Consider the following 21562-nt stretch of genomic DNA (forward strand, 5'->3'; position numbering starts at 1 on the left):
CTCACAAGGAAGTGCAAACTTGCTTTACAGCACATTTGCAACCCTCCAGGGCCAGTGCAAGGGATTTGCGCTGGCCTAACCTATTGTTAGGATAGCACCCTTAATTGTAAAACTAATCCAGGTGGGTCATGATAGATGAGGCAGCTTTGAGAGGCAATGTTACAACAATATTGGGGTGTATGGGATATGGAAAGAATGTCCCTCATTCAATGTAAAACATAGGGAGAACTACCCAAAATTTTGCCTTGGTGGCACTAACACCCAACATTTACACCTGAGCAAAAGGCATTTTTCATTGTGCCAGCTTGTAGAGGCATTGAAAGCTGCACTGTAGCTTCTTCTCTTAGCTAAAAGCAGCAGTGGTCTATTTTGTTCCAGGTATCATCATGGGAGTGCTGGCAGTACAAGGAGTTCCAACCACAGCACTATCTTAGTTCAAGGAGCTGAACTTACAAGGGAGGCACAAGTTCCAGAACCCTTAGCAAATCAGGACTACGGTTAGTTCCAAGGCTAGGCCAAATACAGCAACAAGGAAGGCACAGATGTTGCAGAAGAGATATGAAGAAGTAAAAACTTAAGTACCTGCAAGGGGGGATGCAAGTTCTGCCCGTCACCTGAGAAGCCTCCTGTTGTCTAAGGATCCTTACTTTCAGGTTTTGATTCTGATGGTACAGGGAGGAATGTGGTTCCCTTGCATACTTCTGAGAAAAGTCTTTGGAATTTGAAAAGGTGGGTAGAGCTGAGTCTTCTGGCCACAGAAAGAGTGTAAAGTCCCCTCCTTTTATCCTCACAACAATCCTGTGAGGTAGGTGAGGATGAGAGTAAGTGACTGGCCCAAGATCACCCAGAAAGCTTCATGGCTGAGGAGGGATTTGAATCTGGATCTTCCAGGTCTAAGGCCAATTCCCCAACCGAGAGGTGCTCAATAGGTGGATCGCAATCTACCGGTAGATCGCGAGGCAAAATGAGTAGATTGTGGAGTGCCGATCCCCCCCTTCAGGTGCCTCTGGGAGGAAACGCCGGGAGTAAGGCCCATTGTACTCAATGGGGCATACTCCCAGGTAAGTGTGGCTAGGATTGCAGCCTCACAGCCTAATCCTAGGCATGTCTACTCAGGAGTAAGTCCTGTTATACTCAGTGGGGCTCAAGGTACACCAACATACATTGTACACATAAATGTTATATGTTATGATGGCGCGAACATTGTAAAAAAAACTCTGGTAGATCTCCGGGCCTTGCTGGGTTTCAAAGTAGCTCTCGAGCCAAAAAAGTGTGAGCACCCCTGCCCCAACCACTACATCATCCTGGTGAAACTGAGTCACACTTGGGTGTTTACTTGTGAGTAGGCAAACATGCCTTGGCTTTTGTCAAAGGCCAGTCAAAGGGGAATGCAAGGCCACCAGAAAGGTCCTGATCTGATGTGCATGGAGGCTCCAAATTGTGCCCCCCATCCCATCCCAGAAGGATAAAGAGGCATGAGTGGCGAATAAAGCAAAACTTTTTTTTAAGTCTTCTAAAGCTAGGTGGGTCCTGACTCTCATTTTAAAAACTTGGCCTTAGTGCTAAAAAGTTTGGGAACCATTATTTTAAACAGTGGGCAAGGGAAGGTCATGATGCTATACTGACTTTTCACCTAAGATACAAAGGATGCAATCCTAACCAATTTTCCAGCACTGAAGTAAGGGCAATGCAGCTCTGAGGTAAGGGAACAAACATTCCCTTACCTTGAGGAGACATCTGTGACTGCCACCCAACTGCAGGATGCAGCACATACCCCATTAGCACAGCTATGCCAGTGCTGGAAAGTTGATTAGGATTTGGGCCAAAGATGTCCGAGGTAGTATTAGTAGCCACTATCTGCTTCAGGGTGAAAGTGCTAGCAGGGAAGAGAGTATAGCCTATATGAGTCAGAGATACGTGGAGATTCATAGCATGACTCATAGCTAGTTTAGTGTAGCGGTGTAGATATTGAATTGTGTACCAGGATGTCCTTGGTTGAAGTCTCACCTTTGTCGTGAACTCAGTAGGTAAAGGTGACCTTAGGCAACCCTCTCTCCACGCCTTCAGCTCTCCGTCTTCAATATACGATTAATCATTGATCCATCTTTCAAGGTTCTTATAAAAATTACCAAGATAATGTATGGAAAGTGCCACTTTAAAGCACTATATAGGGGCCCAATCCTATGCAATTTTCCAGTGCTGATGCAGCTGTGCCAATAGAGTGTGCACTGCATTGAGGGGGGAGTCACAGAGAAGTCTGCAAGGTGGTGTTCCAAAGGTATTCCAAAGGAAACATTTGGTCCCTTACCTCTGGGCAGCATTGTGGCTGCATTGGCACTGGAAAATTGCATAGGATTGGGTCCTCATTGTTACTAACAAAAGTGACTCCCCCCTCACTGTCCCCATAACCCAGTGGAAGATTGGAAGCTGAAATTGGAAAATTAAAAGCTATAGTCTGGGATGCTATTCCCTCTGCTTCATCCACAACAGCCAGCATTTCCACTTGCACACACAAGAGAAGGAAAGCAGTGTTTGTGAATACACAGGTGGTAGCAGAGGGAATGGCATTCCAGACTGCGCAGCACGGTTTCTCAACCTCCATTAGGATTTTGGGACTTCAGAAGTTAATCATGAAGCTGTTGGGTCTCTAAAAGGTCAGTTAGGTACATTTCAGTAATGAGCTGTACAAGGTTGCTACCAAAGATCTCCAAAAAAAAAAATTGAAAAAGTGTACGAAAGAGAAATCAGATTTCTATCTAATTCATGCCTTTGTCTTCTGTTCCTCACCTGTGTCTAAGTATTCAAGAATTGGGTATAAATTCATTCTGAAATACCAAATCTGCACTGCAGGCTACCTTGCTGCTAATCTGACCCAGTGCTGTGGCACATTCATTACAGTGTGATTCTACCTGCTCCTCTGTTCTTTCCAGTGCTTTCCTACTCAAATCGTACCCCATGTCCATAGGTCTCTTCCACTCTGGTTTGATCTTCACACTGCTCCTCAATTCTCCCTTCAAAAAATAAATCTATGGCAAATTTGTCATTTTGATGTCAGTGTCAAGCCTGCATCTTTTGCATTTTCCATAGCTTTTCCCATCTTGAACAATATTGGCTCATCTAACAATTTTGTCGGCTTATACAATTGCTCCAAAACTAAATAAGAGAAATTAAACCTACAAATATTGGTATGGATAAGGAAGATTGTAGAGGATATATTTTGCCTACAGTGATAGTGATAGTGGCATGACTTCTTATCCACTGGCATTGGATATATTGGTAGATTTTTAGCCCAATTGATATTGCAACTTCACAGATTTTCAGAGTAAACAACCTATGATGTTGTTGTTTATCATGCATTTAGCACCATCAGTGTTCATGGCATCTTGCACAGAAAGAAAGGATAGGCATATGCCCCAAGGGGTTTACAATCTAGATAATCACAAGGCAAACAGCAGAGAAAGGGGAGGGAATCAGAGATGGGGTAGGCAAAGGAAGGGTATGTGATTACTTCAATTACATGTACTTAAGCTGAATTACAGTGCTGAAAGAAGTCATTGCGCTGAAGGCTTCACAGAAAAATGTAGGTTATAAGAAGTAATCTGAAGAAAGTCAGAAAAAGATAAACATTACATATGCCTCAGATAAATGTAGTCCCATTCACTGAAAACCATCTCCCTCATTAGACTTGTGGGAATCCAAGGGTTGTTGATCATGTAGAGTGGATGATGGTCTAAAAACTTTAAAGAGAAATACTTGGGTGGGGGTGGGAGGGAGGGAGGAGAGTTCTACATCAAAACAGTGGTGGCTACCCAGATGTTAATTGTTCCAGAGTGTGTCCACATTACATCCTTTCCTCAGGATAAAGCTACCTTTGATCATTCAAATACTCTAGTTCATTGGACTATACTCAACTGCTTTGTGTTTGCTTTCATTAGGAAGGAAGGAATAGTTCTGCAATAAAGCAAGGCATCTGATATATTATTGAGATAGCTCTTTCCACGTGTGAAATGTGCTATCTTCTCATCATAACTCTGCAATGTGAACATTTTACATATGGGAGACGGGGTTGAGGAACAGTGGGTTGCTCAAATCCATCCACCCCAGCGAACTAAATCAGTGAACTAAATCAGACTCTTGAACTAAATCAGATTTCCCAGACTCTAGTCATGCTAGACCCAAGGTGGCTTGCCATTTAAAATGTCCAAATGGCGTCTTGGATGGATCTGTTTTGCAAGAGCTGCATCTTTTGCAGCAGGTTTAGGTCATCATGGAATCCTAAAGGGTGGAACAGCCAGCCCTAAATCCTTCAGTCGGATTGGAGTTTCTCGTGATGGCTTCCAGTATAACACAGATGTGCTTCTGTTCCTTAAAAGCCTCTGGCAGCCTTCCCAAACCCAGCCAGTCTTTTCTTCCAAGGCCCCTTTCTCCACACAGAGCCCAGTTTGCACCCACTGTTTGCTTGTTGATTGATTCTTCAGTTGGGATCCCCTTCACTGTCACCCAATACAGAAAAAAAATACTGAAGAAAGTCTGGCTCCCCCCCCCCAAAAAAAAACCTGCTATAGCTGCTCCTGCCAGTTGCCCCTCTTCGCAGTGCCTGATCCTTGGAGCCCCGGGGGCTGAGCAGAGTAACCCCCCCCCCATAGGATGTGGAGGTTGTTTTGCTCCTGGCACTGGAGCATGATTAATATCAGTCAGCCAGATGGGTGGAGATGACAAGAATAATGAAGTAGCTCATTAGGGGACGCTGCTTGGAAGGTCAAGAGCCGGGCTGCATTTGGGCTGGAGAGGGAGACAGAGGAAAGCCCGCTTGGGGGAAGACGCTGGCGAAGAAAGCGAGCTTGAGGGGGGTGTCGATCAGAGAGAGACACGCGCTGGTTCCCGCCAGAGGAGGCAGGCGAGGTTCCGCCTGTAGCAACCTGAGCGCGAGCTGGCCCGCTCCGTCAGGGCGTGCGAGGAGAGACACGGGCAGGCGCGTCAGGATCTGACTGAGAGGAGTCTTGGAGAGGCACCGCCAGGCTGTGGGGAGACTGGGAGGCGTGCGCAGGACTCTCCGGAGCAGCTTCCTGCCTCCGCCGCCGGCCGCGGGCTTGTGGAGCGCCCCGGGTGAGTGCGTGCCTCGAGCAGGGGCAGGCGGCGTGGTGCTGAAGGGACAGCTCCCTAGCCGCGAGGAGGAGGCGCTGGCGGGAGGGGATTCCGCGCCCTTAGAGGAGCCGCCAGGACCGGGGGGCTTGGGGAGCTGGTCCTGGGGGGACAGCCGGGGGGGGAGGCGGCTTTCTCCCTGCAGCTGCCCCCAGACGGGGTCGAGAGGGGGAGGACGGTGCTTTGGGGCAGGGCTGCAATAAAGGGCGGTGCTCTGGGGTGTCTCCCGCTCTTCTCACGCCCAGAAGGAACTTTTCGTGCCGCGCGGGTCCGTCTCTTGTGCAAAGGGCAGGGAGGTTGGAGGGTGGGGAGCTGTTTCTCCACCCCCCCCCACCACCTGTCCGTCGTTCGCTGCTGCTGCGTTTGGATCAGTGCCCGAAATCACGCCCTGACCGAGCGAGGCGGGGAGTTTTGGAGCGGGAGCTGTCCAAGTGCGGATCCTCCCTCCCTGCGCTGCGCTGCGCCCGCCGAGTGCGAGATGGAGGGACCAGCCGGAGGCTGGGAGCTCTCCGCCCGCTGCCCAAACAGCGCAGAATGTCCGATCCGAGCGGCAGGCAGGCAGGCAGGCATCGGGGCTGGCTCCTGCTCTGCATCTTAATCACTCAGCAGTGCGGATAATGGTAGACTAATGCGGGGGGCGCGCCGGAGAGAGGAGTGGGGACAGCTGCACGTGACTCGCCGCCCAGTCGGAGAGCGGGAGGTCTGGAGCTAGAGAAGGGGGCGAATTTGTTGGCGGGGTGGGGACACGTGCAGCCTCCTCACATACAAGCCAAGTCACATACACACATGCATTCTTTCAGGCACACAAGCATGCACTTAGTTCCAGGTCTGGTCTGCCACAGCTCCCATCTCCAGCAGCTGCAGAGACCCCCACAGCCCCATGTGCTGTCCTGCCCACGTGCCCTCCCACGCCACATTGGTTTCCATGATTCTTCAGACTGTCTCTGCTATGTGAATGCCTGTTCCAATTCCTTACTCCGACTCTGTTGGCACTGACCCCCCACACACACACACACTTTCTCGCACCTCTCCCTCCACCCCACCAGCAGTTCTTTGCCAGGTGGAACTCAAGCTGTTGGACTAACCAATGACCTGTCCACTTCCAGCTAAAGCACACTGACAGGTTCCTATTGGAGAGGCCAATCGGAGCTAAATGTTCTTCTGGGCAAATTTGAGTGTGTCTGACTGAGATCAGTGGTTCCTCACTCTAGCTCTCTATCCCAGAGAGTGAGGCTAGCCATGCTCTTACTCATATCCAAGAGACTGGCAAAGTCAAGGGTCTTCCAACTGCTGAATTTCACCCTTAGCCCCTGAAGTTCCACTTCTGGAACAGTCTGGTTTTCATGTCACATCTCAGTGCCATGCCCCAATCCTTATCGAAAGGTCTTACTCCTGCTATTCAGCCCCACCACTACCACCTGCCTGAAAACTTCTCCAAGCGTGCTTTCTCTTGCCTCTCTCAATTGGTGGACCTTTTTGTTCCCCACAGCTTTGGTTAGGATCCTTTCCCACAGCTGGGTTCCTGGGCTTCAGCTGGCAGTGGTGCAGCTCTGATTCTCACTTGGGGATCCTTAAAGACAAGGGAGTGAGGATGTGGCACAGCAAGCCTGCTGCCACCTTTCATCTTGGGCAAAGGGCAGTTAAGCTAAGGACACCTAGACTCATTACAAGCACCCTAGAGTGCAGCAACTGTTACCCTGCACATACCTGATCTTGTCTGATCTTGGAAGCTAAGCAGGGTCAGGCCTGGTTAGTACTTGGATGGGAGACCGCCGGGTGCTGTAGTCTTATACCATAGTCTTTCGAGACTGAAGGTTGCCAACCAGAGTGGACAGTCAGCAAACTGATCCTCTCCCCCCCCATACATGTGCAATATTATGCACACTGTGCATCTTATACAATCTCTACAAACGTCAGTGCAGGATCATTCAGGCTGCTGAATGCAAACCAATTTAGCCAGGTTGGTGGCTGTTGTGTCACCCCATCCCCAATGTTTACCACCCCTCCTGTATCAGCCCACCCACCACATGCAAGCACCCCACCCATGCCAGGCAGCACATACACGCACACACATGTGTGCATCCACATGTACTTGAGAAAATTCCCATTTTGGGGCTTATTGGCATGCGCATTGTCTTGTGCATATACTGTCTGCTGCAACAAGCCCTTCAAGCTGACCAGATCTCTCTCACCTGACCAGAAGAGGATGCACCAGTGGCAGGATGGTAGGGATCTCTGCCACTGTGATGACAGCCTCGACAGCAGAATGGTGGCAGGAACCCCTATCACAGCAGTGGCAAGAGCCTCTACTATCACCACTGCTACCAGTTCTTCAGAGCTGGATGGATCACACACAAACCCATTTGACCAGGAGGACAGTAGAAGGAGGAAGAGGTGTGGGATTGTGGTAGGAGTTGATCCATCTCTATACCAGTACAAAGCAAAGTATCATACAAAAACATTTCCAGCTCTCTCTCTCTCTCTCTCTCTCTCTCTCTCTCTCTCTCTCTCTCTCGTCTTTATTTGAAATAATCCAAAGAAAGCTTGACTGCTTTTCTAGGCTGCTTGTTCCAGTTTATTAAACCCAATTTTTTTAATGCATACATAATCCATTGCAACGTTTTGTCACAGAGGAACTACCTCACACAGACATTGTCCTCAAACATTTCAACCCCTTTTCTTTCATACAATTACATACCATATACATACATACCATTATTCATATCACATGTACACCACACCTCTCCTGTATAACACAAATATACAATGCGCGTTGTCCCATGGAGAATCGACCATACATCCCTCCCACTCTGTGCAACTTGCTCATATGCATCCTGCATAATGGATACAAAGACCTCCTTGTACCTCCAGTGTCAATGCCTTACCTCTTCTAGCATACACTGATCTCACACAGAGCTCCTTCCTGTGTATTTAGACTCTCCCATGCACACTTCCTCTCACATCATGTTGTGGACAATTTACAGGCGGGATATTCCAGCTAATTTTTTTTAGAATGTTACAAATCTCTCTCCCCTACTCACTTGAGTGTGTTACACACCACACTTTGTAGACACATTGGGCATACCTTTCTGTACTACCATTGTTTAATGGTTGTCTGGCACCAATTGCCTGCTGGTGCTGATAATAATGTCAGTTGTGAAACTCTGGCTTTCCACTACTGACTTCTGAAAAAGAGAAAGGTTATCTGGAATCTCTACCCTCTGGCCTGGAAGCCCTGCCCCATAATCCCAGAGGTATGGCAGAAGACTGTGGCCACTCAGAGCAGTTTTGGCTATTACAACAAGTGCTGACAATTGCACATCCTCTTTTTTCAAACTTTGATGTGAGTGCACTTGTCAATAGTTATTGTTACATTCCAAGTTATTTTTAGTGAGAGAGAAGCACATACTAATCATGTCAGAGACCATCTTTGCAAAACTACTTTATATCTTCCAGAATTGATCGCTTGCATTGAAAACAGGCTCTGGTAAATTTAGAGAATCCTGGATTAAGCTAATCCTCTATCCACTCCCCTGTGCACATGTACACCATTTATTTTATCAGTTATATCCCACTATCACAACATCATTCTTCTGTCGCACATCCTTGTTCTCAGTGCACGCAGTGCATCCTTTTCACACCACTAACACACATGCCTTCCCTGCAGCTGACCTTTTCTCATAAACCATTACCTATGCATTTCCATAAGCACACCCAGACACATGACACCATTAAATCTTTTCATGAACTTGTCTTCTAGGCAGTAAGTAAACATTTTTTTCTGTAATGCAAGCTCATCCTAAAGCCAAGGCACTCATATGCAAGAGCCACAAACACCAGTATCAGGGTTTGGTTGGTAACACTTCCCAGAAAGAGGAGGCTGCTTCTGGGTCCAGAGCAAGAATTGTTTTACTATTCTGACTATGTTTTCAAATTGGGGGCCCCAGTATGGGGCAGTGAAGTTGCAAGATGCTGTCTTAATGCATATGAATTTCTGGATGATGAGGTAGATTCTGGATGATGAGGTAGAACGCTGTTAGGTGGCTTGACATATCTTTTTTATTTTTTATGTTTGTAGTACAGTATATGTTGGAATGTATCATTTTGCTTTTTTAGAAATCTTGTTTTTGCTGATCGTGTTTTGCTGCAGTGCGCTGTAAGATGCAGTTGTGCCATTAAGCCCAGACCTATTGACAGTGTATCAAAAGTCCAAATCTGTCTGGTGTTGTTTTTTTTGTTTTTTTTTGCTCTGGCTTTGGTTCTTTCTGTAGCAATGGGACAGAAGATTACCCACAAATCCTGGGTAGACACTCAAAACTGGTGCCATTGATTACTCCTTTAGGATTAGTTGTGAAAACACAGACCAGTTTGTGACTGGTTTCCAAATGGAAAATACTTGAAGGGGAATATCCCCATCCCACCACATAATATGAAGGGAGCCCCAAATGGTTCTTCTTGCTGTTTGTGCAGTTATCCTGGATTTCCAAATGTTGATTTGGGAGATTAGTTCTCTTGAACTAAGTATGACAAGATTCATACTCTTGTCCTGTTCATTCATTATAATCATGTGAATATTTTCCATGCAATGGGGGGAGGGGGCTGAGAGTGTGTCAGTAAGTCCCATCCCCATGCTAAAACATTCTCAAAACTCTGACACACCCACACCCCCATGCATGCAGCAATTTGTCTGCACTAAAAAACAGTCTCTGGGGAGACTTTCTCCCCGTAATCAAGAACACTGCATGAAGAGGGCTATTGGCTCTCTGGCATACACAGAATTTGATTTTTTTTCCTATGCCATTCCAACCCATTCTCAATCTGAGTATGTGATACCATGCTAAACTTGTATCCCTGTGTCTGTTGGTATCTTCACATTCTCTTAAAATCATATACAGAGAGCCAGTGTACTTGGCAGTTGTGTGCTGACTTCCATCAGTGACCTTTGTCTGGTGGTCCTGTGCTTGGACTCAGTAACCCAATCAAATTCACCTTCACACATTTTCCCTCCTGCCACTTCCACTTCCGTCATTTTCTACTGGAGTTGCTTAAACCAGCATGCATTTAGGCACTATGTTGGAGAAGTCTGACTATGAACTCTCCAGATATTGGAACAACTTACTGAAGTGGAAGGAAAGATCGGAACCTACTAGTGAATGTACCCACTGAACCTACTGAGTGGAAGGAAAGATCTTTCTCCATATCCAGATGGGTAGCTGTGTTTCTCTGCAATACCAAAAATTACCATTTTGTGGCACCTTAAAAACTGATACATTTCTTGTAGCATAAGTTTTCATGGACTAAAGTCCCCCTCATCAGATACATGAAGTAGGCTGTAGTTCATGGAAGATGATGCTACGCTAGATTTGTAAATGTTGAAGGTGTCACAAAGGTTCTTGGTTATTCTTTCTCCACAGAACCTGGAGATGGAAGAGAACTTGCTGAGTGCATGTGGGAGAACTGGTGTGGGACAAACAGTGAGTGTGCAAGTCTCTGTATATGTTTTGTGTGAGAAAACCTAGGCATGTGACTGTTGGTAAACGCTGTGTGGATAGATGAAAGTGGGAATTGCATTTTGGGGAGAGAATATCTCTTGAAGGCAGAGAGGGTATTTATGAGACAGAGAATCTGGTGGTTTATATGTGATAGGGAGAGAGAGAGAGAGAGAGAGAGAGAGAGAGAGTGAGGAAGGGAGGGAGAAATTTTAAGGAAGCATGTGTTTGTGAAAGAGAAAAATGTGTTTGGGGTATCACAGAGAAACACTCAACACTATAAAAGAATCTATATTTATGACAAAAAAGAATGCTTATAAAATTGCAGTCTCCACATTGCTCACATCACTCCTGAGCATCACTCAGCAGTTGACTGAGAAGACATCTCTGAGGAAGAGAGAGACAAGCCTAACGGCCAGCTGCATTTTTTGCAGCTCTTTAGCCAGTGAGAGATGATGCCAGGCTAGCATATAGACTTGGTCAACCTGCCCCTCACCTCACCTTCCCCACATCAAACATCACCACCACCCCTGGCAGGTAGTGCAGGATTGCAGATTGCTTCAGGACCACGTAGGAATTTCCTCTCCCTAACATTGACCTTGGGGAGGGGGAGATGTTTTACCTACTCTGTACTGTTAAGAAAGGGTGAGTACCCTTTAAATAAGCTTCCTTAGTTGACAGGAACAGTGTAACTAATGGCAGCAGCAGAGGAACTTTGATGAGGCCCTGAGGCATCAATTGAAGGGTTAAGGGGATTCAGGAGTTGCAGCATTGAGAGCTGGAGTAGGGCATCCTTTGGGACATTCCTGTCTCATTCACCCAGCAGCAGCTGGACAGGGCTGACTCAGGCTTAGGTTTCTTCATCACAATATTTGTGTATGAGGCAAAGAAGAAGTAGTAGCACTAGCTAACTGTTCAGAGCCGGGGTGGAACTCACCCCAAGAGAGTAGGGGGGAGTAGGCCATTCATTCTGTAATCTGCTGTATAGGGAACCTGCACCGAAAGCTATGTTAGGCAGGGTGTATTTCATTGCAGATCCAGTGAAAGAATACAGTAAATCTGTAGCCCATTGCTGTCTGCTCTGCTCACAATGCTTATATCTGATGGTCACTTCACGTGTGATTTTTTTTTCCCCATGTAGATACCCTCACTATCAGAAAAACTTTGAGCACATATTCACTTGTGAAATGTGGCAGAAGTGTTTTCCCATAGCCAGTGGCACATCTAGGCAATGGCAAACCAGGGCATTTGTCCTGAGCACAACTTGAAGGGAAAGCCAGCTGCTGTTGAGAGTACACATGACTCCAGTCACTTCCTGACCTGGGAAGCGACTGGAGCACGGAACTCGCAATGGTGGCTAGGGCAATTTTGCCAGCTGCCACACAGAGAGAGCATGTGCTCTGGTTGCTTCCTGAGTCAGGAAGTGACTACTGCACCTGAACACTCACAGCAGTGGCTGGAGTGATTTCGCACCAGCTGACACTGTAAGTACCCACAAGCTCCAGCCACTTTGTGACTCAGGAAGCGGCTGCGAGAACCTGCAAGTGTTGTCATAACATTGTATGATGTGACAACATTGCTGCTCCATTGCTGCTCTTGGTGCCACAGCCCCTGGGTATGCCGGTGGCCAAAGCTGATGGGGCTGGCAAACCAATGTACACAGTTAAATTCTTACTCATATATTGGCAGCAAAATAAACACTTGCAGTCCACTTCACAAGTGACTGTGTACCTATTTGTCCATGTGTGTGGGAACTCTTAGTATATGGTTGTCTCTAGACACCCTTTGTGTATATGAGTCTGTAATGGTTGGCAACCTTCAGTCTCGAAAGACTATGGTATAAGCCTACAGCACCCAGTATTCCCAGGCGGTCTCCCATCCAAGTACTAACCAGGCCTGACCCTGCTTAGCTTCCAAGATCAGATGAGATTGGCCATGTGCAGGGTAACAGTCTGTAAGTGGTGTGTGTATGTGTGTGGGGGGGGGGGTGAGAGAGAGAGACAGAGAGAGGGAGGGTGTGTGTGTGTGTGTGGTTAGAAGAGTAGTGTGCAGAAAGCACACAGCAGCTCTAATTTCTGAATGTGCCAGCTACAGCCAGAAAGAGCAGGAAGATCTCACTTGTCCTGGGGCCAGGGAAATTGGCATTCCAGCCGGGCTCCATACAAGGGCTGCTTTGTCACCATCCCACTCAGGGTGCAAGCTGTTAACTCCACAGATGGGGCTCCATATGGCGCTCTTTGTTGTGTTTTGTTTGGAGTTTTGTTTTATTGAAAGCTATACCTTTCCATTATATTACATCCATTTGAATTTTGTTTTGTTTTTGGCTTTTGTCCAACTATCAAGTATTTTGGGCAAGCTCGGAGAGGGGCCTGATGGGAAATCTCTCTGAACTGCCTGATCCCATGTTGCAATGATAATCAGTCATGACACCTCGGTCCCCGCTCCCTCTCTTGTCTATGTAGTAACCTCCTTCTCATTCCACTTAATGCATATGATGACGTGTCAGAGGAAGCCAATTCAGTTAGACTCAGGAACAGAATTGTACCAGGCAGATATGAGCACACCAGATGGCATTTTACAAATTGTTTTCTCTCAGCCTCAGTTTCCCATATTTAAAATGGAGATAGATGACCTGCTGTTGTGAACTGTGAGGTGTTGTGAGGAGAGATGTGGCAAGGATTGTAAAACACTTTGACACTTGATGAAGGTGATTGATGGAAAAGAAGGAGGCTATTAAAATTCATGGCACACAACAACAGTATAACCTCTGAAAAGAAACAGCTTCTTTTCTTTCCACTACTACTGTGGACAAGCAAGTGTACTCTTATTGGACATTTGATTACCTTACAAGGGCTCTTTTGAACCTAGACATAAAAAGATGCCTTCCAATCTATCTTCTTGATATTTCATTGCTGTAAGTGAGGAACATGCATGTGTGAACCTACATTTTGCTTTTAAAAAAATTGCTATCTGCCTTTGGGCTACTTTGTTCCTACTGGAATCATAGCTTTATCTCGCCAACAAAACCAGGCACTTTGTCATCTAACAAATATATATACTACTCAATCTTGTTACTCCCCCCCCCCCCAAAAAAAAAACAACAGACTGAGCCAGGCTAACATTGCCTAATTTGTAAAATCAAAATTTCCTTTGATGGGGAGAGAGACTTCTTGAAACATAAGACCTGCAAAAGAGCTGTGTGTAATTCAAAAGCTCACATTCCCAGCATCTGAAAATTAGTTTAATAAATGGGGATATCTGACATGTGCCCTGTCCCCTCTCCTCCATCTAGGAAGAATTATAGATTGCTTTATAATTAGTTTTAATGCTTTGCTATTGTTTTCTTGTGACTCACAAGATGGAAACCCTACTAGTTGGGGGTGGAGTTGCGGGGTTGTATCCAAGCAGATGGTCTGTAGGCTTGCAATGCTTCTCCCCAGTTTTCTTCAGCATTGGTGGGCAGTTGGGATGGATGAGCTCATGGGCCTTTTCCATCTTCAAAAACTGTGATTCTTCTGCTTATTATTATTGCTAGCATTTATTTTGCTTATCACTCAATGGGAGTTTTCCAACAGATCTTGTTTTCCAAACCTGATTTACCTGGAAGCAGGCTCACATCCTTCACACGGTATGTGCTTCATGTAGTTCACCTTTCATATTGCCTCCTGCCTCCTTATCCTGGAATTAATTTTTCCAGAAAGAGCAATTTCACCCTGCTTAAGATTCGAACCTAAAAGAAATTAAGCAGCAGTTGCCAAATTATATCATTTATCCCCCATATATCGGGGGTGTCCATTTATATCAATGAGATAAAAAATAGGGGGATTGAGGATTATTGTTTAAATAATCCCCAGTGTTAACTATGAGCCCATAAAGATGGAGAACAGCATCCTTCTGGAATGGTTTCTCTCTCTCTCTCTCTCTCTCTCTCTCTCTCTCTCTCTCTCTCTCTCTCTCTCTCTCTTGACCTGACCCTGCATTAAGACAGAGACCAAGGAGCAAGAGATGCAATTAGAGTACAAATGCTTCTCCACGCCACCCCTACCCCCACTTCCCCTTGAAAGCCCCAGAGGGAGGAGAAAGCTGGTGTTAAGTACAGAGCAACAAAACCACCTCTCATACAGTGAACAAACCAAAGCTTGGTCCTGGACAGAAGCAGTATTCTCTACCTTGCCAGATTGAATTAATTATCAAGAAACAACCTTGGCTAGTTTATATGAGATGCAACTGGATCAGCTGAGCAGGGATGCCACCTAATCAACCAACAGAAACAAAAAAATATCTCTATCTCTCTTTCTCTTTCTGGCTCTCTCTCTCTCTCTCTCTCTCTCTCTCTCACACACACACACACACACACACACACACACACACACACAAATTCCGAACATGGTCTGTGCAGAGAGGTTCTTATTTTCTTCTTCAGAGACACTGGCACACAGTCAGAGATAGAGATACTTCACCCCAGCACGCCCCAGCAATTATAGACCTAGACAGGTTTGAGTGACTTGTCAGCACAGCATCACAGAGATAGGGTGGTTACTGCAGCAACCCACGTCAGGCAGCATGACAAGCTGGGGAATCTCCAAAGCAGGTAAATCTATGCCAGATGAGGGCAAATGAGCCAAGCTAAGCTCTACATGGTCCGTTAATATACTAGATAAAGCACTAGTCTGGGATTTAGGAGTATTGTTGCAAGTCCAAGTTTGGCCATCATAGGATTTATTTGTGAATGTGGCTTCTCGGGATCAAACAGTACCATACATTACATTAAGCAGGTGCTTCCTGCTGAGCTGTTGGTTTTTCTTAACTAGATTGGGTCCACCATAGATGGGCACCAATGAGAGCTTCCCCATTGGAAATGGTGGGGCTGACTCTGGGTGTGAGTCTGATCATAAATATATTTGCTTATAATCTGCTTTTTCTGTTATGCAAAAATATATAAAAAATTATTTGAAGTTCAGTCAATCCTGCCCTAAGCTCCAGGATGGGACTGCAAGACCTTCTGAGGATGCTCCCATATTTATCATTCTGTGATTGTGGAACTCGCCACTCACTCACCACTGCGCCTCACTCACCACTATTTTAATCCCAGTCTGACTGCAGAGATCCAAATAATTCCACCTTGCTTAAAAAAATCCTAACAAAAAGGAGCTCTTGAGAAGAAGGAGAGCCAGATCTCCCTTCATTTCATTTTAAAGTTCATTATGAGTTATTCATTGCCATAAAAGCAGAAGAGACCATAAGATCAGGCTAAGGGCCCATCTAGTCCACGTATACCACCAGACACCACCCCAAGTACCACTGCTGATACAAGTACCACTGGCTGAGAAAGGTCAATAAGATATGGCTCACAGCCTTAATCTATGTTCACACCCAGTCATATCAAGTCCATCATCACACTGGCAGTTTTCGGTCTTCTCAGATTCATATTCTCAAAGGTGTATTCCTAGAGTGAGCTAATCACTAGCACAATCTGTCCTTGAAAAAGTACCAGGGGTTGCTCATAGAAATATGTGGAAAGAATCCCTTGCATTTGCTGACCAAAGTAATCTCATGTCAGCTTGTGTCACTTGGCCACCAATGTTAGATCCTGTCACCTCACCACCAAGAGTAAAGATTCAGCCTGTGAGCCACTTTGGGCTCCACAGAAGGAGAGCAAGATACCAGTGCAATCAATTAAGATATGAATAAGCAAATGGTGCACCTATGATACAGTACAGTAATCATTGGGATTATCACAACTATGTAAGTTTCAACCCAAGTTTATCATTGAGCATTGAATGCATAGGCATTGCCCACTTCTCAGTGTTTTATCCAGCCCAAGTTGAAATCTGGCTCAGGGGAGCTGATTTTACAATTTAATGTATCTCATTCTCTGAAATGGTGTTTCTGATAATGCTCTCGTTGTCAGTTTAATATTCCCATGGCCCCTAACAGAATAGTAGTACTGTAAACTACAGAGTGAAGACATTACTCACTAGGAAGGGCTCAGATGGTATTTAAATGGAGCAGCATAAGAATCTTCTTTGTTAGCATTCAAAATAGTGATTGATGACAGCAGGAATACTATCAGAGATTCCTTAAACCAGGGGTCTCCAAACCCCGGCCTGGGGGCCAGATGCAGCCCACAGCAAGCCTCTTTCAGGCCCGTGGCCAACTTCTTGTCCCCTGAAAGCCTCTGGCCCACTCAACTGAAGAGTGAGAACTGTGCTCTGATTGTGTCTGGAGGGTGTTCTGAGAGCCAGAGAGGTTGAATGAATGAGCCCATCTCATCTAAGTTCCATCTCTAATTTGTTTATTTAAATTTTATATTTAAATTTTTTTTCCGGCCCTCCACACCATGCCAGATATTTGATGCAGCCCTCTGGCCAAAACGTTTGGAGATCCCTGCCTTAAACTATGAAGAATAGACCAGGCTTTTGTTTCAAAAGGTAAGACAAAATCTAATGATGAGAGAAAGGAACAAAATGACAGTCAGCACTGCAGTGCACCGCTTATTTAATTGCTATCATGTAACATCTGTAGCATGCAAAGTGCTTTCCAAACAGTATCTCCATATTCACTGCATCCCTTTCAGGCAGATCAGTATTGCTCCCATTCCACAGATGGAAAATCTTGACCTGCATAGGAATTTTAACCTATATCTAGTGATTTAATGCTCTGCCTAACTGAAAACCATCAACAGGTGCATGTAGGGATCAGGTCCTAAATCGTATACTGTGTTCAGTGTATGTCTTTTGACCTCAGATAAATAAGCATGACATAAATTGATTACAACACCAATGAAACGTGTACGGAAAACATCCATTCTAGAAGATTAGCTGTATGAGAGCCCAATCCTGACATCTGTGGCATGGCTCCATGCCGCGGACCTCAGTCACAAACATGCCGTAAGGCACGTTTGCGAGGCTCACCACCGGGCTCCTGCGGGAGCTAACCCAGTGCCAGTGGTCACCCGGGTTCCGCAGCTCCACGGTCTCCCGGAGCACCAGGCTGCAGAACGGGAGGCAGGGGCATGGCTGGGGGCGTGGGGAGGCGTTAAAGGGAGGGAGAGGTGTGGCTGGGGGCGTGGGGAGGCGTTAAAGGGAGGGAGAGGTGTGGCTGGGGGTGTGGGGGAGGCGTGTCGAGGGAGGGAGAGGTGTGGCTGGGGGCGTGGGGAGGCGTTAAAGGGAGGGAGAGGTGTGGCTGGGGGTGTGGGGGAGGCGTGTCGAGGGAGGGAGAGGTGTGGCTGGGGGTGTGGGGGAGGCGTGTCGAGGGAGGGAGAGGTGTGGCTGGGGGTGTGGGGGAGGCGTGTCGAGGGAGGGAGAGAGGTGGATCCGCAGAGCTGAGCTCCACAGGATCCAAGGCACTCGTGCAGGGCTGCTCACCCTACACAAGTGCCTTTACTTTAGCGCTGACCTTTTGGTCAGCGCTAAAGTGAATAACCCCATTGCGGGGCTGCTTCCCTTTCTCGGGGGAAGAGGATGAAGTTCCCTTCTCCCAAGGAGCCTCCCGCAGTAGCGTGGGAGGCACAGGATCCAGCGGGAGCCCTCTGTGGATCCACCTCTGTGGGTCTGGGAGCTCTGGGCAGCTCAGGATTGGGCTGTTAGTCTGTTGCAGCGAAAACAATTAACTATGTCTTGGTGTCTTAAAGCCTAACAAATGTATTACAGCATGAATTTTTGTCAGCCAGATCTAAATACATTTCCAGCAGGCAATGCCAAAGGTGAACCAGTTATGAATGGACTGTGATGTTTCTCCTGATGTCTCATCTTCCATTCTTCTGGCTTGGATTTCTCTGGTTCACAAGGCAACAGCAATGAAAAATCTTTCTTGGCAACCTTGCTGCTGCCTCTGCTCACTAACTGGAGAGACAGAGGCTGCCTCATTGACTCCAGTAACAGTTGCTCTTCTGTACTTGGTAGATGAACAGGAAGTTAAAGTTGGAATGGACCTTGGAACTAATCTAGTCCAACCCCCTATTCAGTGCAAGCAACTGCTACACATCCCTGGCATGTGCCCATTCATACTGGCTTGCAAAGTGGGTGACTGGTGGGGGCAGGCACCAGGTTGCAGGGCTGTGTCCAAGAGGCCAGTAGCACATGGGGGGGGCGACTGGGTGGCACTCTCTCCCGCCATGGTGCTCCAGGTGTTTCCCAGGCTTTCAAGGGGCACACAGCGCTTGTTACTTAAAGCAGCAAGTACCACAAAGTTTGACCCACCTGCCCTTCCTCACCTCCATTTGGCTCTGAAATTGAGTCATTCCAGAAGTGGGAGGGTGTCGGGTGCAGGCCTGGGAGTGATGCAGTGACACAGGGTGGTGACGTCTCACCTGGTTTCAGGTACCATTAGGCCCTGGGATGCTTCTGCCTGTCCAATCTTTGAAAATTTCCAACAACAGAGAGCCTTCTACTGTGTGAGGCAGACTGCTCTAGTGCAAATTTGTTACAGTTAAGAAAATCTTCCTTCTGTTTAGTCTAAAACTACTTCTGTAAAATTTCACCCTGTTGGTTCCAATCCTGTCCTCACAAACCACAAAACCAGCTGTGAAGATAATTTTGAATCCTTATTCACAGCCCAGTCCTGCTGGGTGCAGTGGCACAAAGCAGCTACCACTGCATCCTGTGGCCCCACAATGGCCGCTGGAGGTCTCCTTGGGGGAAGGGGACTTTTGACTGCTTATCCCAGGGAAAGACCCAAGCCCTGTAATGGGGCTTCTCAAGTCTGCGCCAGCTATTTTGCCAGCTATGAGCCTTCCAGCCCAAAATAGAGTTCAGGATCCACCAGAGCAGAGCTCCACCAGTCCCTCCTCACTCCACCCCACCATCCCTTGTTAACGTTTGCTCTAAATAAAGGCAAACTTTTATTTAGATCAATAACCTGTATATTTGTGTTTAAATCTCCATTTTTGATCTCAGAACAAGATATGGTATGCTGGGGAAGAGTATCTTTCTCTTGAAGTCTATGGAGGAACTAGAGGATCTGTGGCAGCTGCTCAGTCGCAGGCAGTCTTATTGCCCTTCAGGACACACTTTCTGACCTGGATCCTGTGGCTTTTGCATCAGGCAGAACCTTCAGATTCTGAGCCCAGCAGCAGTCAGAGGCAAATCGTGAACCAAGCTGGAATTTTGCACTTGCAGGGGAATGAATAGCATGCTGATTTTCTTTTCAACCTTTTGGGTTTTGTTTTAATGGAACGGTTTTTAAGGGAAAGTAGCTTAAGGAAAATTTGTGCAAAGAAAGAAGCAGTGTATTGTCTGCCTGTGCCTGTAATAAAAGTACATTGAAATGGCATTTTTTCTTCTGCAGTTAGTAAATTTACATATGCAGCTATTTTAAAAGACTAATATGTAGGCGGGATACTTCCAATTGGATGTGCAACTATATTGGGAACTGCATTAGGCAAAGCTTTTCTTAAAAACTGTTCAGCAATGGAACCAAGGATGTCATCATTGGCTATTTAAAAGTTGGACAGGCAAGGTATAGAATATCTAGTCTTGGAGCATTGGGTAGGCTAAATGGTTTGCTAAATATCTTCCAAAACAAGGGCTGCTATTTGGCTCCATTAAAGTAAATTGGAATGTGTGGCTATTACTTTGCCAGCGCAATGTGGGTTCTGCCTTAAGACTCAATATTCAGCTCAGCCAAATCTTGATTTCTGAAACAAGAAGCGTCAGAGCCCAAGTCTACCTGAGTATCACAATATTTGGTAGGGGAGAAAGTCATTCTATATTGCTCAGAAACCTTAGGTTGTTAATGCAACAATTATTAACTAAACAATTATTAACTCAAACACTGGGATTTGGTTCATTCATTCACATACAGGCCTTGATTCCTCAGTACCAGATGACTGCAGCGTCAATCCTGTGCACACTTACTTGAGAATAGTCCCAATGAACACAATACATTTTACTGCAATTGTTGGTTTTATTTTGTAAGCTGCCTCGATGATGTCTTAAATGGAACTGAAAGGTAGCATAGGACATTTTAAAATGGATAAAGAAATAACTCAGAGCCCAGTCCTGAGCTCGGTGCTGGCGTGCACTGTCACAAATATGCCATAAGGCACGTTTGCAGGCCCTACCACTGGGCAAGCACTGGTGGTAGCCCAGTACTGGCTGGCACTGGGCTACCACCATGCCGGCACCCAACCTCCGCCACTTGATGGTCACGCAGACTGAGCAGCAGACCGAGCAGCAGAGAAGTAAGTGGGGGCAGGGAGGAGGCTTTCCAGGGAGGGGGGAGGCAGGCAGAGGACAGGGATGAGGGAGGTGGGGAGAGGGCAGGGAGGAGGCAAGCTGAGGGGAGGGAGCGGGGAGGAAGGGAGGCAGGACCGGTGGAGCAACACACCCCCAGATCCAAAACCTCCGTGTTGGCCTCACTACCCAACACGGAGGCACTTGATTCACTGCCGACCTTTTCATTGGTGGTGAATCAAGTAGTCCCATTGTGGGGCTACTCCCTTTACCTGGGGGAAGGGGAAGAAAGTCCCCTTCTCCTGAGGATCCGCCAGCGGCTGCCCAAAGCATTTTCAGTGCCGCTACAGCCCCATACCCCAGGCAGCTCAGAATTGGGCTGTCAGTGGGATTTCCACCACAGTCCTATGCATGCTTACTCCAAAGCACTGACTACTGTGTTCTATGGATTTTGTTCCCAGGTTGTGTGCATAATGCAGCCTTATTTCCAAGTTAACATGCTTATGAAGTGCCACCTGTGAGAAATATGTTTGAAGTAACAAGGAATCTCTTTCTGTGGTTTTTTATTTACAGTGACTTATTCGCACATCCAAGTTGCCATTCAATACTGCAGTCATACAGGAAGGGACATGCGTATATGAACCAGCCCAGAGATTCTCTTTGCCCCATAATCTACAGCAGGGGTGCCCAAACCCCAGCCCAGAGGCCACTTACAGCCCTCGGGGTCTCCCAATCAGGCCCGCGGGGAGCCCCCAG

General features: G+C 46.6%; 1 protein-coding gene and 1 pseudogene across 3 annotated transcripts in view; one reads left to right on the plus strand and one right to left on the minus strand.

Annotated features, from left to right (window-relative positions):
• CPLX2 (complexin 2) overlaps positions 1-21562 on the plus strand; it is a 147020-nt gene that overhangs the window by 108310 nt on the left and 17148 nt on the right. The gene's annotated exons all lie outside the window — the stretch shown is intronic.
• Positions 12474-12591, minus strand: LOC136642250 (5S ribosomal RNA; annotated as a pseudogene).

This window comes from Tiliqua scincoides, chromosome 2 (assembly GCF_035046505.1).
Source record: "Tiliqua scincoides isolate rTilSci1 chromosome 2, rTilSci1.hap2, whole genome shotgun sequence".
In the NCBI taxonomy this organism is placed as follows: domain Eukaryota; kingdom Metazoa; phylum Chordata; class Lepidosauria; order Squamata; family Scincidae; genus Tiliqua; species Tiliqua scincoides.